Source organism: Callospermophilus lateralis, chromosome 12 (assembly GCF_048772815.1).
Source record: "Callospermophilus lateralis isolate mCalLat2 chromosome 12, mCalLat2.hap1, whole genome shotgun sequence".
In the NCBI taxonomy this organism is placed as follows: Eukaryota; Metazoa; Chordata; class Mammalia; order Rodentia; family Sciuridae; genus Callospermophilus; species Callospermophilus lateralis.
In genome coordinates, this window is record NC_135316.1 from 76,856,960 (window position 1) to 76,872,472 (window position 15,513).

The window sequence follows — 15,513 nt, forward strand, 5'->3', positions numbered from 1 at the left end:
TAGAGATGAGAAAGCTGTGGACTTGGAGCCAGGATATTTGTGTCAAAGTCCCTGTATGACCTTTAGTGAGCCACATAACCTTTCTTAAGGTCATCCCAGCCATGGGATAGCTGCATCACCAGCTGCCTTGAAGTCCCTGTGCTAAATGAGGCTGCTACTCCAATGGGGGATTTTCACCCTTGCTAGGCCATCAGTCCCCAACCTAATGTTTTGTCTTGTCTTTCTTTCATCCCTTCCTGTCCTGTCCTACAAAAGCTGTTCCAAACTCTCTACAATCCCAAGCCATGCCTTCTACATTTCTCTTCTCCTCCACCTCTCCTTGAGACCCTCAGCCTCCATTTATTCTGTAAACTCCAAAACAATCAGGATTTTGCTCAAATTATTAACCCCTAATCTGCAAAGTTACCTTTTCTGTACAAACTGTCATCCATTTGTTCCCTGGCTGGCTTGCCAGCTGAAACCCCATGCCTAGCACAGTGGCCTGTGTACATGGGAGTCATGAAGAAACTCAGGCACAGAGAGAGGCCAACTCACCTGCCCCAAATCATACAGGACCTAAGGGAAGAGCCTGGTTGGACAAAGTTCTGTCCAGTTCCAACTCTTAGCCATCATGCTGTGCAGTGACACCTCCCAGAAAGCTTCCTTTTCAAAGCAAGGGAGTTGCAGGGGACTAGAAGTTCTTACTCTTGGAATACATCTCTTCCCATATTTTATAAAACTCTCATTGGCTTAGAATCCCTCCCAAAATTGACTCTTTCTATTCTCTTCATTTTAACAATAGAAAAACAAATGTAAACATGGTAAAATGCTTAACATTCCCCAGGAGCTCAGAGAACTGATTAGAAAATCATTCTAGTCAACACTGAATCAAAAAAGTTCCCGTGCAAAATTTGTTCTAAAGGTAACTCCCTAGGAACCCAATGGCTTCCTGAGAATAATTTGGTTTGGTTTGGTTTGGTTTACAGTGCTGAGGATGGAACCCAGGGCCTTATTCATGCTAGGCAAATGCTTTACCACTCAACTATACCCCCAGCCCCTGAGAATAGAGTTTTATAGGCAAGGATTACTACTCTGAGGACACATGGATCTAACAAATAGTATTTTAGAGATGGGTTCAAAAAGGCAGTGCAGTGTCCCTTCTACTCCAAAAAGCTGTTTGCTGAATTTGGGATTGCATAACCCAGAGATATCAGTGCAGCTGGTCCAGGATGGGTGGCAAGTGTGACGCAAGTGAGAGGACAGACACATTGGCTACATGGAAAAGTGAGCCTTTGGTAATGCAACAGAATTTCACAATGTACTGGTTAATGATATCACAAGGAGAAATAATTTCACAAACTGTGTTACCTGAATTTGTAAATAAATCAAAAACACAAGCTGGGCATGGTGGCATGCACGGTGGTATACATCTATAATTCCAGTGACTTGGAAAGCTGAAGTAGGAGGATCACAAGTTCAAGGCCAGCCTTAGTAGCTTAGGGAAATGGGTTCAATCCCCAGTAATGTGCCTCCCCCCCAAAAAAAATCAAAACATTTTGATCAAATGTACTTTTAGTTAATGAGGAAGAAGAAAAATGCTTTTAATTACATAATTTCAGCTTCAATTAAATATTCTTGGTTGCTGAAACAAATTTGCTGAAAACTTCATCAAATCTTATCTGGAATGAAATGTAATTTGCATTGGAAATACATTAACATGGAATATAAATACATGGATTTGGATTGCTGCCAAATAAAAGAGATAATTTGTATTCAATGCAATTGTTCTGAGAAGGTTCTAGATGTTGTCTTTTTACTTGTCTTTTCCTTGACAGTTTTGTAGTGGTACAGCAAAAAAAGAAAGAAGGTAAGTCAATTGACATGCATATATCATGAGCCTTATTTGTAAATTCTATATATTTTTAAAAAGACAAAAATTTATAATAGAAAAAAATTTGGAAAATGCCTATAAATGGCTAAAGTTCTTATGAATCATTAATAGGGTGAAATACTATGCCATTATTTAGAGATTATTTCCTCATATCATATGCTTTAGGGCAAGTTTGGCTATAAGTAAGAATGCCCAACTATCAGCATGTTGATTTATTCATCTATTTTTGTGGTGCTAGGGATGGAGCTCAGAGGTGCTCTACACTGAACTACATCTCCTACACACTTTCTAATTTTATTTTGAGACAGGGTCTTCCCAAGCTGCTGAGCCTGGCCTTGAACTTGTGATCCTTCTGCCTCAACCTCCCTAGTCACCACAGCAGCCTACCAGTATATTAATTTTAAACATAAAAAGAAATCTAGAAGAGGGTCCAGGTTTGGTTGATTTAACAGCTCAACCATTTCTAAGTGAATTTCTCCCTGATTCTCTTGACTTTTCCCTCTAATTACAAAATGGCTGCCACAGTTCTGTCTACCATATCCTCATGTGCAACATTCAAGCAGGAAGGAAGCATTTTCACCTATCTCCTTTTCATCAGGAAAAAAAAAAAAAATCTGCCCCAGCAGCTCTCTGATGGAATTCTTTTGTGTATTATTGGCCCAGAAGAGGATCTCATGCTCCTCCCAAAAATAAACACTGGAAGGAAAATCGAGTTGCCATGATTGGTTTAGAACAGGACCAGTTAGTAAATACTTAGGCTTTACAGGGGATCTGGTCTCTGTGGCCTCTGTTCAATGCTGCCATTGTAGAGGTATAGCAGCAGTAGACACTGTAAATGAACAACACAATGAAATATAACACAGCATTAAAAGAGAATAAAATTATGGCATTTGCAGGTAAATAGATGGAGTTGGAGAATCATGCTATGTGAAGTAAGCCAATCCCCAAAACCCAAAGGCCAAATATTCTCTCTGGCAAGTGGATGCTGATCCGTAATGGGGCGGGGCGGGTGGGGGAGTTGCATTGGAAGAATGAAGGAACTTTGGATTGGGCAAAGGGGAGGGAGGGAAGGAGAGTGGGCATGGGGGTTGGAAAGGTGGTAGATGAGAAGGACATCATTACCCTAGGTACATGTGTGACTGCACATGTGGTGCGACTCTACATCATGTACAACCAGGGAAATGAAAAGTTGTGCTCCATTTGCGTACAATGAAATGAAATTCATCCTGATGTCATGTATAACTAATTAGAACAAATTTTTTTAAAAAAAAATTTAAATTCCTTACAGCATATTAAGAATGTGGGAAATGTTCAGAATTTAATGATTTTTAGAAAGCAGATGACATGTCAGTGTAGGGGTGGAAACAGGGGTGACCCCTTTCCTGCCTGCCCATCATAAAGGCTCATAGCTGAAAACCCCCATTTAAAAAAGGAAGGTTAATTAGAGAAAAGCATAACAAATTTATTAATGTGCACAAGCCCAGGAGCTGTCCAAAACACAAAATGTAAAGGGGAGAAGGGATGATGGATGCTTTAAAACCCTATTTACGGGGGAGGTGGGGGCTACAAGCACTTTCAGAGGCGGAGGAAATGATTCTTAGGGGAGATGATGAGCCAGGAGGACACGGTGGCCAGGGACAAAGCTCCCCTGGGCTCTGGGTGTGCTGTTGCATCTGCAGTCTTCCTCCAAGTAAGAAAGTTTGAAAGCAATTGTGCTCTCTTCAGTTCTCAAATTTCTCTCCTTCCCTCATATGTTTTGGTCACTTGGTCAGTGGGGATTTCAAGAGTGACCCGTTTTGAAGATTCCCTTTCTCTATGAAGCAGACAAGACAACCAACCCCCCAGGGCTTGCTTTGCACCCTGGCGCGGAGCGGGTGGGTTAGATCCTCTGTTGAGGATTCACTATGTGGTTAAAAATCACATTTGTGATTTAATACCAACAGTGTAAGATGGGTTAAGTAGGATTCTCTTGTCCCAAACTGATGGTAAGGACCAAGGCTTAGGAGGAGAGGTGCTAAACACCAGGCATTCTGAAGAAAGCCACCACAAGTGACTAACAACGCCACCTTCTAGGACTAATCAAAGGCGGCAGACTCTGCTGCTCCTTTGTCCCTCTGCCTACTGGCCCATACTGGGAGAGGAATTTAGATGGGTACTTGTCATCAGTCAAGGCAAAGTGTGCCAGGCAGGGAAGGGCGGTGTCCAGACTTATCCCCTTCCCTTCATAAAAACAAGGGGGTCAACAAAAGATGGAAGAGGATACATTTATCTCTCTCCCAGGGATGCTTGTTCAGCTGCTGAACCTGCAGTCCTCCAGGTGCGGTTACTGCCGGATCAGAGCAGAGCACCAGCGGAGGGTCTTGGGACAGCTGGAGTACAGGGGTCCCAAAGGTGAAGACCAGTTCTGGTTTCCCACAGAGAGATTTCTGAGGGTGGAGAGGAGTGGCCAGCAGGTGCGAAGGGACTGTAGCCTAGTGGACAGCAGCCTGGCTCTCGGTGGTTCCCACAGCTCCACAAGAAGGAGGAAGCTGGTTTCCGGAAGAGGAGGAGCCCCTAGGTTGCCCAGAGAGCCAAAGAGAGTGGTACCCACATTTGACGAGGGGGTGAAGCCGGTAGTGGAGGCCTGTTTTCAGACATGGACTGGGCCTAGATGAACCTGCTCACTGACCCCTAGGAAGCCCTCCCTGCACCACTGGCTCTCCTTGACCAAGACTGCCCACATGAGGTGGGCCCAGAGCAAGGCCAGTTCAGAAGGCAAGCATCCTTTCCCAGTGCCCTTGCTGCCCCTGGCTGAACTCCTAAGAGAAAGGGGAGGAGGAGGGAGATTGGAATTGAACTTGTTTGGGACTGAGTTATAATAGCCAATGATGGAGGAGTTCTCATCTCAGTCTGACCACCCTGTTTTAAAATGCATCCCAGCCCCTCCCCACTCTGTGGTACCTTTACATTTTCAGTAGCCCTTTACATGCTATGTAAGTTATTACCTATATGGCTCTTATCTATCTTTTCCCCTCTCATTGATACTCCCATCTCAGAATGTGAACTCCACAGGAACAAGGATCTTGGATTTTTGCTGATGTTTCCCTCTCTGCCAGAACTATGCTATTTTGGTAGCTCTCCAATCACATGTGACTACTTAACTTCAACTTTGTTACCATGAGATGAAATTTAAAATTCAGTTTCTTGTTGTACTAGCCACATTTCAAGTGCTCAATAGCCTCACATTGCTAGTGTCCCTGTATTGGGCAGGACAGGTATAGAGCCATTTCATCATTGTCAAAAATGTTATTGAACATCCCTGATCTAAAAACAAGAGCTGGCACGTTCTGGCACTCAGCACATATTTATAGGATACAGTTCAGAGTTGTTTTTAAGACAAGATAGTCTAGTGGCTAAGAGAACAGAGTCCAAATGCAGATTGTTCTACTCTTAGTAACTGTGTAACCTTAGGTGAATTATTTTCTCTTTCTAGGCCTCTGTCTCCTTCTCTGTATATTAATTATAATAATACATATTATTATAATAGGTATTTATATTTTTATAAAATTGCAAGTTCAAAGCCATCCTCAGCAACAGCTTAATTAAGCCCTAAGCAACTCAGAGAGACCCTGTCTCTAAATAAAAATATAAGAAAGGACTGGGATGTGGCTCAGTGGTTAAGTGCCCTGGGTTCAATCAACCCCTGGTATCAAGAAGAAAAAAAAGAGATCAATTCTATAAAAGGGAGGTATTAAATCATAAATCCTGGTATATAATCATAGTCTACCAACCTTTAAAATTAAATATAAATCATATGCTTAATATATAATTATATATTTCATATATGATTTATCAATAAATATATTTATATCAATGAATCAAACTGGCACATAGATAACAAAGCAATATATTTATTGAGTGACAGTCCTATATATAAGTGGTCCTAGTAACTCAAAATATAATTCAAAATATAAATTTGATTGCTTAGTGGAAGTGAAAAAAAAGCATCAGCAAAATATGATTCATTTTGATGAATGCATAAAAAAGTAGCCATAGCACCTGCAAAACTCTCCTTTGATGATATTTTGTGTCCCACTACCCTTCCACTAAGGATAAATAGCTTTCTTTTAATAAGTGCCCTCTTGTGGTCCATTGGCAAATAGCAAATTGGCAGAATATTTCTAACTTTTCCTGAATCTTTCTAAGTGTATTTTTTGTTTAGTTCTTTCTGAAATGTATAATTACTAGATTGAAAGAGTTTCTTAGTATTGGCACAATACCATTGTGTGTTGCTTAATGACATATGTTCTGAGAAGTGCACCATTAGGTGAATTGGTATTAAGCAAACATCAGAGAGCACTTACTAGATCCTGGATGATAGGTAGCCTACTGCACACCTAGGCCATAGGATCCTGGCTAAAATCTGTACTGAATACTGCAAACAATTATCATACAATGGATTATGTAGCCCAACATATCTAAACATAGAAAAGGTACAGTAAAAATTTGATATAAAAGACTTTTTAAAAAAAATATTACACTTGTGCATGGCACTGACTCTAAGTGGAGCCCGAAGGACTGGAAGTTGCTCTGGGTGAGTGAGTGGGGAGTGAATGTGAAGTCCAAGGACATTCCTGTACATTGTTGTAGATTTTATAAACACTGCAATTAAACTACACTAAATGTGTTAACATTTTTTTCTTCTTCAATAAGTTAACCTCAGCTTACTCTGTATTTTATGTATTTTATAAATTTTTCAACTTTCAGACTTTTGTAATGACACATATTGTACAGCAATCCCAAAATATTTTCTTTATATCTTTATCTGTAAACTTTTTTTCTATTTTTACTTTTATGTTTTATTTATTTTATTTTTTGAGACGAGTTCTTGCTATGTTGCCCACGCTGGCCTCAAATACACAATCCTCCTGCCTCAGCTTCCCAAGAAGCTGGGATTTCAGGCATGTACATATCTACTATTTAAAACTTTTGGGTTAAAGACACAGGCAGCAGACAACCTGTAATCCCAGCTTCTTTTTTATTAATTTTATATATATATATATATATATATATGACAGCAGAATGTGATACAATTCATATTACACATACAGAGCACAGTTTTTCACATCTCTGATTGTATACCAAGTATATTCACACCAATTCATGTCTTCACACATGTACTTTGGATAATGATGTCCATCTCGTTCCACCATCATCTCTAACCCCCTGCCCCCTCCCTTCCCCTCTCACCCCTCTGCCCTATCTAGAGTTCATCTATTCCTCCCATTGTAATCCCAGCTTCTTGAGGCTAGACTGCAATTCGAGGCCTCGTCTGGGCAACCTAGACCCTGTCCCCAAATTAATAACATTAAATTGTTAAAATATATATATAAAGCTAAGAAACAAACATAAACATTAGCCTAGGCCTATCCAGGATTGGGACCATCTGCCAGAAGTTCTTCATGGTCAGTAACATGGATGGATCTGTCATCTCCTACGACAACCATGCCTTCTTCTGGAATCCCTCCTGAAGAGCTGCCCGAGGCTCTTCTTCACTGGAAGATGTCACAGAAATATATCCATGGAGTTTTGCCTGGTGTGATTGTTTTCTCTTTGTAAATCTGCTTATGAGCAGATAACGTACCATGAAGTTTCCTCTCTATAAATGAACACCTGTCAGCATTGGGATCCATGTTTGCAAACTCCCCCTCTCCTGGCCCTCAGGGATTGAACCCAGGGTCACTCTACTGATGAGCTACATCCCCAACAGACACACACACACACACACACACACACACACACACACACGGTGTGACTATGTTGCCCAGGCTGGCCCTGAACTTTTGATCCTCCCTCCTGAGCCTGAGCTGGGATTGCAGGCATTTGCCACCCTGCCTGGTTTCAGACTTTTTAAGGAGCTTGCCAGGGTCTGCAAAAGCCTGTGTAAAACTCTTCCCTGTGAATTTTCTTGGGGCTTCTTCCTTTCTTCTCCTGCACTTTCCTGCTTTCTTGCCTCTCTTTCCACAGTCCTTTTCCAGGTAATAGGAAATGTTCAGCTCCACTATCATATATATGGGACCACTGTTGTCTCTGCAGTCCATCATAAACCAAACTGTCACTATGTGGTGCACAACTAGAATTAAATATTAGAAATAAATCGAAGTAGATTAGGTATTGTGGGAAGTACATTAATATGAAGTGAAGTTCCTTGTATTATTATGCTAAATTATTTTAATTTTTTGCTGTAATTTTGTATAATTTAGCCCTTTCCAATCTTTCTATATTATTGCAAATGCTATGCATAGCATAGCTTTTCAGCTTTGTGAACCATTTGTCTTTGAATTCCACCTCTGACTCATTAGCTATCAACTTTCCAAAGATCATGTATTCATTGAGTGCTTTGGAATCAGTATCTATATTGTTTGGGTGTGTATTTGTTAAATATCAACAAATAGAACTATTGTACTTAGCATAAGTTTCAAATATTTCATTCCAAGCCAAGTGCGGGGGCACACACTTGTAATCCCAGCAGCTTAGGAGGCTGAGGCTGAAGGATCATGAGTTCAAAGCCAGACTCAGCAATTTAGGGTGAGACCCTGTCTCTAAATAAAATACAAAAAAAGGCTGGGGATGTGGCTGAGTGCTTAAGTGCCCCTGAGTTCAATCCCTGGTACAAAAAAAAAAAAAAAAAAAGGTCATTTCATCAGCCAAACCAACCCTTTCCCAGTGGTCCTTCTGAACCTGTACTAGTCCTTCCTTCTGTGTGCTGCAGGAAACCTTGAACTCCTGTCTGCATCTCAGAACAGGACTCTTCCTGAACAACCAGGTGGGCCTCATCTGAAGACACACCATAATTAGGAATATAGAAAAATTCTTAACATTATTTGCTGAGAATACTCACTGCTTTCCAATCTAGTCAAATGCAAGAGCCACACTATTTTCACTTAGATTTCTGCCTTTAAAGCATAGATTCAAGAATTTGCAGCACCACAAATTGACTGGGAACAGCATTCTCCTTATTTCTTAAAATTCTTTCATTGTCTTCAATATCAGCATGTAGAAATACATTGATGTTCTTTTTAAAAATACAATAGTATATTCTCTCTGGGTTACTTGTTAAGGGTTAACTGATAAAAGTTTACTATAAAGTTCAGAAGTAGTAATTATGAAAATACTAACTTGGTGTTCTCTAGGAGTACTGCATTGGAAATCAGAAGGCATACCTATAAAAACAGTCTTTACTAACCTTCTAAATAATCTAACATACTCCTGATATTTTTCTGCACAGCTTCCTTGATTTTCTTTTCTTTCTTTCTTTTTTTTTTTTTTTTTTTTTTTTTTTGGTACAGTGGATTGAACCCAGGGCACTTAACCACTGAGCCACATCCCCAGCCCTTCTTATTTTTTATTCTGAGCAGGGTCTTACTAAATTGGTTAGGGCCTCACTAAGCTACTGAGATTGGCCTTGAAATTGTTATGCTCCTGTCTCAGCCTCCCAAGCTTCTGGGGTTATAAAGACAGGTGTGCCACTATACCCAGAAGCTTCCTTGATTTTGAATAAACTTTCAAAACATATTTATGTTCTACCTTTCAATTTTTACAACAGTAGCAAGCATTCATCTAGTGTGTGCACTGTGTTAGGCACTGTTATGAGCACTATTACATATTTTAAACCATTTAATTCTCACAGTGACCCTCTGAGGTACATATTAGCATCATCTTCGTGTCCATTGATAAGGCAGCTGAGGCACAGAGAGGGTAAGAAAGCTTGCCTAAAGTCACACAGGAAAGACCAAGCCTGGCTCCCTGTCCCTGCCCACCTCATCATCACCATGTTCTGCTGTGTCTGCTACAACATGTGAGCAAACAAGTTTTAGATGACTGATTTATTCTTCATTTTCTTGTCTTCTTGGAAGAAGGTTTAAAATTATTTAAAAACAGATGTTAGGGCTTAATTTTCTAATTTTGTGAGTGGTTGATGCCACATGACCCCCTTCAAGCAGCCTTGTCCAATAATAGTAACAGACCCCTGCTTGGACTTTTTACCTGAGACCTATCTCCAAGTATCAAGGAGGTAAAGAGACCCATGAAGTTACCTCTTGAATGATAGCTAAATATTCTCATTTTGTTGTTGTTGTTAACCTTGACATTTGCTCCATATTGTAAACCACTTACTTACCAATGTTTACTGGTAAACAATGTCTTCAGTAAATATTTGAGGCTTGAAAAGGTAGAATTTTTTTCCCCCACAATCCTTGAAGCATTTGGGATTGATCTGTGTAATGTTTTAGATTACCTTAACATCAGTTCTAACTTCAGGGTATTATGGCAAATTTATTGGTAATTTTTTCAAAAAGATTGTCTCATATCTCACAAAATCAAGTTCAATAGCTGGAGTAATTATGTAAGTCTTAAAACACTTTTTTTTGCTTCAGCATCATTTTATTAAAGAATCCAAATGATCATTATTGACCTGGATGTTGCAATAGGGTGACTTATCAGCATAAGATTTTCCTGTGGACAGTGCCATGGTCACAGTTTCAATAACTGTCTCTCCCAAAACAGTCTGTTTGAAAAGGTTTCTTCTTCCACCTTTGACTTTAAACCATTTCAGCATCTACTAGGATTTTAACCAAGGAAAAGGAAAACAAGAACAAGAAGAGGAAAGGAAATCCAAACCAGTTTTTCACTCATTTATTATCCTGATAAGGAACAGATAAAAAGGAGGTGAGACACTGATTTAAAAAGTTACTTTGTAACCAGGAGCAGTGGTGGCCGAGACAGGAGGATATTGAGTTCAAAGCCAGCCTCAGCAATTTAGCGAGACCCTGTCTCAAAATAAAATATAAATGGGCTGGGGATGTAGCTAAGTGGTTATATGCCCATGGGTTCAATCCCCAGTACAAAAAAAAAGTTACTTTGTGGTGCAAATTATTTATACCCATTTTATACTACTATTGATGATTTTGTACATGGAATAGTGGAGCTTTTGATAATGTAATAGCAGAAACCCTTTATTTTAAATGTTCAATCAACATCTGCAATCCTAATTTTCAAGTTAAAATCCATCTGCTAGATAGGTGCCTAAAGTTTCCTTTGCTCTTTTAAAATTTTGTCTTACCAGATTAATCTTGCAGACATGACTTTGCTGACACCAGCATTTGGTTGTCAACTGAATTTCAATGCCTTGTTTTCTCGGGCTAGAATGATAAAGCACAGACATGCTATTGAGCAGGTACGAGACCAGAGCAGGAACAGTTACTGACCATGGGACTCAACTTCTCTGAGGCTCCTTTTTTCTAATTTGCTAATGTAAATTGGGGATAAAGCTGGGGTGGAGCATACCTGTAATCCTGGCAACTCAGAGAAGACTGAGGCAGGAAGATCTCAAATTCAAGGTCAGTCTATACAGTTTAGCAAGACCCTGAATCAAATAAAGCCAGGTGTGGTGGTGCAATCTTGTAATCCCAGTGGCTTGGGAAACTGAGGCAGGAGCCTCAGTTCAAAGTCAGCCTTAGTGAGCCCCTTAGTAACTTGACAAGACCCTGACTGTAAACAAAATATAAAAAGGGCTGGGGATGTGGCTCAGATATTAAGCACCCCTGGATTCAATCCCTAGTACCAATAAACAAATAAATAAAAAGGGCTGAGGATGCAGCTTAGAGGTAGAGTACCCCTGAATTCAATCCTCAGTCCTGCAATAGACAAATAAATAAATACAGCTTGGCAACATGGCACACCTGTAATCCCAGTGGCTTGGGAGGTTGAGACAGGAAAATCATGGGTTCAAAGCCAGACTCAGCAACCGTGAGGCACTAACCAACTCAATGAGAGCCTGTCTCTAAATTAAATACAAAATAGGGATGGGATGTAGCTCAGTGGTCAAATGTTCCTGAGTTCAATCCCCAGTACTAAAAATAAATAAATAAATAAAACGATGGCGGGGGGGGGGGGGGGTAAAAGTCCTTGCCCTGCCTACCTCTATTGTTATGATGCTGATCAAATTAAATAATGTATGTGGCAGTCCTTTACAAATTTTTGCATAAATGAAAAATATATAAATGTATAAATATATGAATTTTATATAAAGGGAGTTCTTAAAAGACCATCAAGATGATTGGAAAATTTTAAAAGGTTTTCATTAAAGAAAGAACTTTTAAAGCCATCAGAGTAGAGTGATGATGTGAATGGGCTAAATTAAAAGTCTCCTAGGACTGCCTCCCGGTCAGCTGCTACCACTGCTCCTGCCGTTGCGGTGGGGGAACTGGGCTGGGGAATTGGATTGGCATCTCTACCACCCACCTAGGGAAGTGGGCTTTGCTTGGGGCTGCCTCCTGCAACCTGGCCCATGCCGCCTGCCTAGAGGGGCACAGAGGATGAGGGGGCCAAGGCTTCCTCCGGGAATGTTGATTCTAGTCAGTGGTTGACATAGAATCTAGGCTGAGAATGCAAGGTGTAGAACTAAAAGAAGAATGACAAGATGAAGATTTTCCAGTACCTTTACCAGAAGATGATGGTATTGGAGCAGATATACTAGATGTAATGGACCAGAGAGCCAGCCTGGCTCACTAGATGTTAATGGAAAAAAAGTGAGAAACTAATGGCTCCAGACATCAGACTACCCTGGACCAAAGTGATGGCTCTGTGTTAGATGATCTGGATGAACGTGGGGAGATTGACTTAGATGGTTTGGATACACCATCAGAGAACAGTAACGAATGTGGGTGGGAAGATGATCTTCCTAAACTTCAAACTGCGGAAGTAATTAGGAAAGGCTCCATCCCTGAGTATACAGCAGCACAGGAAACAGAAGATGTTTGATGCTGGCATATGTTCAGGATTTGAGAACAGCACCAGGGGGTTGATGTGAAGGCAATTGAACCCTATAAAAAAAGTTATCAGCTATGGAAGATATTACAGGGATGGATTAAATGCCATTGTGTTTGTTGTCTGTTTTATATCTGAAAGTGATCAGTCTAACTATACCGGATGGACAATCTCTTTTTTTTTTAATATTTATTTGTTTTTTTTTTTAGTTTTTCGGCGGACACAACGTCTTTGTGTTTGTATGTGGTGCTGAGGATCGAACCCGGGCCACACGCTTGCCAGGCGAGCGCGCTACCGCTTGAGCCACATCCCCAGCCCAATCTCTTTAAGTATGTTATTGGCACTTTGGAGCTAGTAGTAAATAAACCACATGATAGTTTATTTAAATGGTGCAACAACTCAAAGAAAAATGTCCAGTCTGGGATGGCTTATAAAATGCTATCAGCAAATTGATAAAAGCTCATGGAAAAAACTAAAATCCCTAATCGTCATACCTATGTCTTTAATTTAGCAGAACTAGCAGAACTTGTTCCCATGGAATCTGCTGGCTTACCAGAGTACACGAAACAAGTTGATCAAGAGTTAATGTAAAACAAGATGAACCAAAAAGTGAACAGTAAGTTTGGCATCTAGTTCAAACAAGACTGAAGAACGTGCTGATGAAGCAATGCTCTTTTTTGCATTTATACTGCATTTATTGACTGGCATTTATGTAATCTGTAACAAAATTGACTTTTTCTTAATAGACTTTTGTACAGGGGACGGTTTGCTGCTGTATTGGTTTGCAAATTTCTTGAATTTAGCTCTTTTAAAATTTTTAGTTGTAGATGGACATAATACCTTTATTTACTTATTTTTATATGGTACTGAGAATCAAATGCAGTGCCTCACTCACGCAAGGCAAGTAAGTGCTCCTACGCTGAGCTACAACCCCAGCCCCTTGAATTAGGAGCTAATTAATTATATTGTAATAATTTTGTATTTTATAATACTAAATAGCAGAGAACTATACTTTATAAGGCAGTTTTTGCATTTGTTTATTGAAAGATGATGCATTTTAGGAAACTATATGTATATATAGCAAAGAAGAAATAATATATATTTTTACTTTTTGAGCAATATTTTTAATGTATACCTATTTTGTAGAAGAACAGGCAAGTAAATAAATTTTTTTGGTACCAGGGCATGAACCCAGGAGTGCTCAACCACTGAGCCACATTCCCAGCCCTTTTTATATTTTATTTAAAGACAGGGTCTTGATAAGTTGCTTAGGACCTCACTAAATTGCTGAGGCTGGCTTTGAACTTGAAATAGTCCTGCATCAGCCTCCCAAGCTGCTGGGATTACAGGTGTGTGCCACTGAGCCCAGCATGAGACTATGGTCTTATAAAATGCATATTAGATGTTTTGATTTTGTAAAAGGTTGAATACATTTTCTAGGTAACTTTAGAAAATTATGTTGCTCTAAGGTAAGGTTCAGTTACACTGATTCTCATGAACACCCAATATCATATACATAGCCTATAGATTTGTACCATTAGCTTTTTTTCTCACTTAATGTATATTGTTCATTAATTCAAAGCACAAATAAAGTGAATTGTATACCTTTTCCTCTCTGAAAACAAGTCAAAAAGCTATTTTTAAAAGTAGAAATTTAATATACTAGGTGTTGGTGTGTGTGAGTGTGTGTGTGTGTGTGTGTGTGTGTGTGTGTCTGTGTGTGTTTTGGGTATTCCATATATGGAATATTTTATCTTCTGGCCCAAAGTCAAGACTTTTTACAAAAGTCTTGGATTTGTTCAGTAATGTGAAATAAACTGGTGTCCAGGGTATTGCTCTGCCGATGTGGAAGTGCTTTGAAATATTGCAGAGAATGTGATAAGTGGTCACTGTCACAATTTCTGTAGGAAACAGGGGCTGCGTTTGTTGTTGTTGTTGTTTGTTTGGATTTTTTGTTCGTTTGTCTGTTTTGGTACCAGGGATTTAACCCAGGGACACTTAACCACTGAGCCACATCCCCAGCTCTTTTTATTTTTTTATTTTGAGGCAGGGTCTTGCTAAATTGCTGAGGCTGGCCTTGAACTTGCAATCCTCCTGCCTCAGCTTCCTGAAAGGCTGGGATTACAGGTATGTGCCACCATGCCCAACTCAGGGATGCTTTTTAAACTGTTCTGCCTGTGGGCATTTCACCAAAATACTTCCATATCAATTACTTAAAGTCAGTAGTAGTTTGAAATACTCAGCGATTATGTGCTTTCAAGTTTCTGTTGAATCTATTTGACAATAATACTATGAATTAAGTTAATTTTTTATGTCTTAGAGCATTATTATAATGTGCTGTTTGGGATGAAACATTTGATATAAGTGTGTAAGCTTCTTGTTTCATTTGGTAAGTACCTATACATTGAAATAAATTCTATTTGTGCCTCAAAAAGAAATAAAGTAAAAGTCTTCTAGGAATAATAAAAAGGAGTCTCTTAGGATGTGGTAGCTAGTCTGCAAAATTGTCCCTAATGAGCCTCTCCTGCTGATACTCCAAGAGGAATGCAATACAATTGATTTCAATCTGGGCTGGCCCCCTCACTAAAAATGCCATGCATCTTTAGCCAGGGCCTTTTGGAAAGCTCACTTTGAGCAAGCCAGCAGCTCAATGAGGAAGCCCCAGAAAAACCATGGGGGCTGGTGGAGATGCCTAGCCAGCCCGTTTCTTTCAGCTATTCCAATGGAAACATCACATGTGTGGGTGAAGAAGCCATCTGGGATATCCAGTCCAGACTACCTGCTACGTGACTACCATCATATGGATGACCCCAAGCTGGAACCCCCCAGCTCAGCCA

General features: G+C 39.8%; 1 pseudogene; it reads left to right on the plus strand.

Moving 5' to 3' along the window:
• The first annotated feature begins 12,295 nt into the window (after positions 1–12,295).
• On the plus strand, positions 12,296–13,296 carry LOC143411705 (BCL2/adenovirus E1B 19 kDa protein-interacting protein 2-like; annotated as a pseudogene).
• Positions 13,297–15,513: the final 2,217 nt, after the last annotated feature.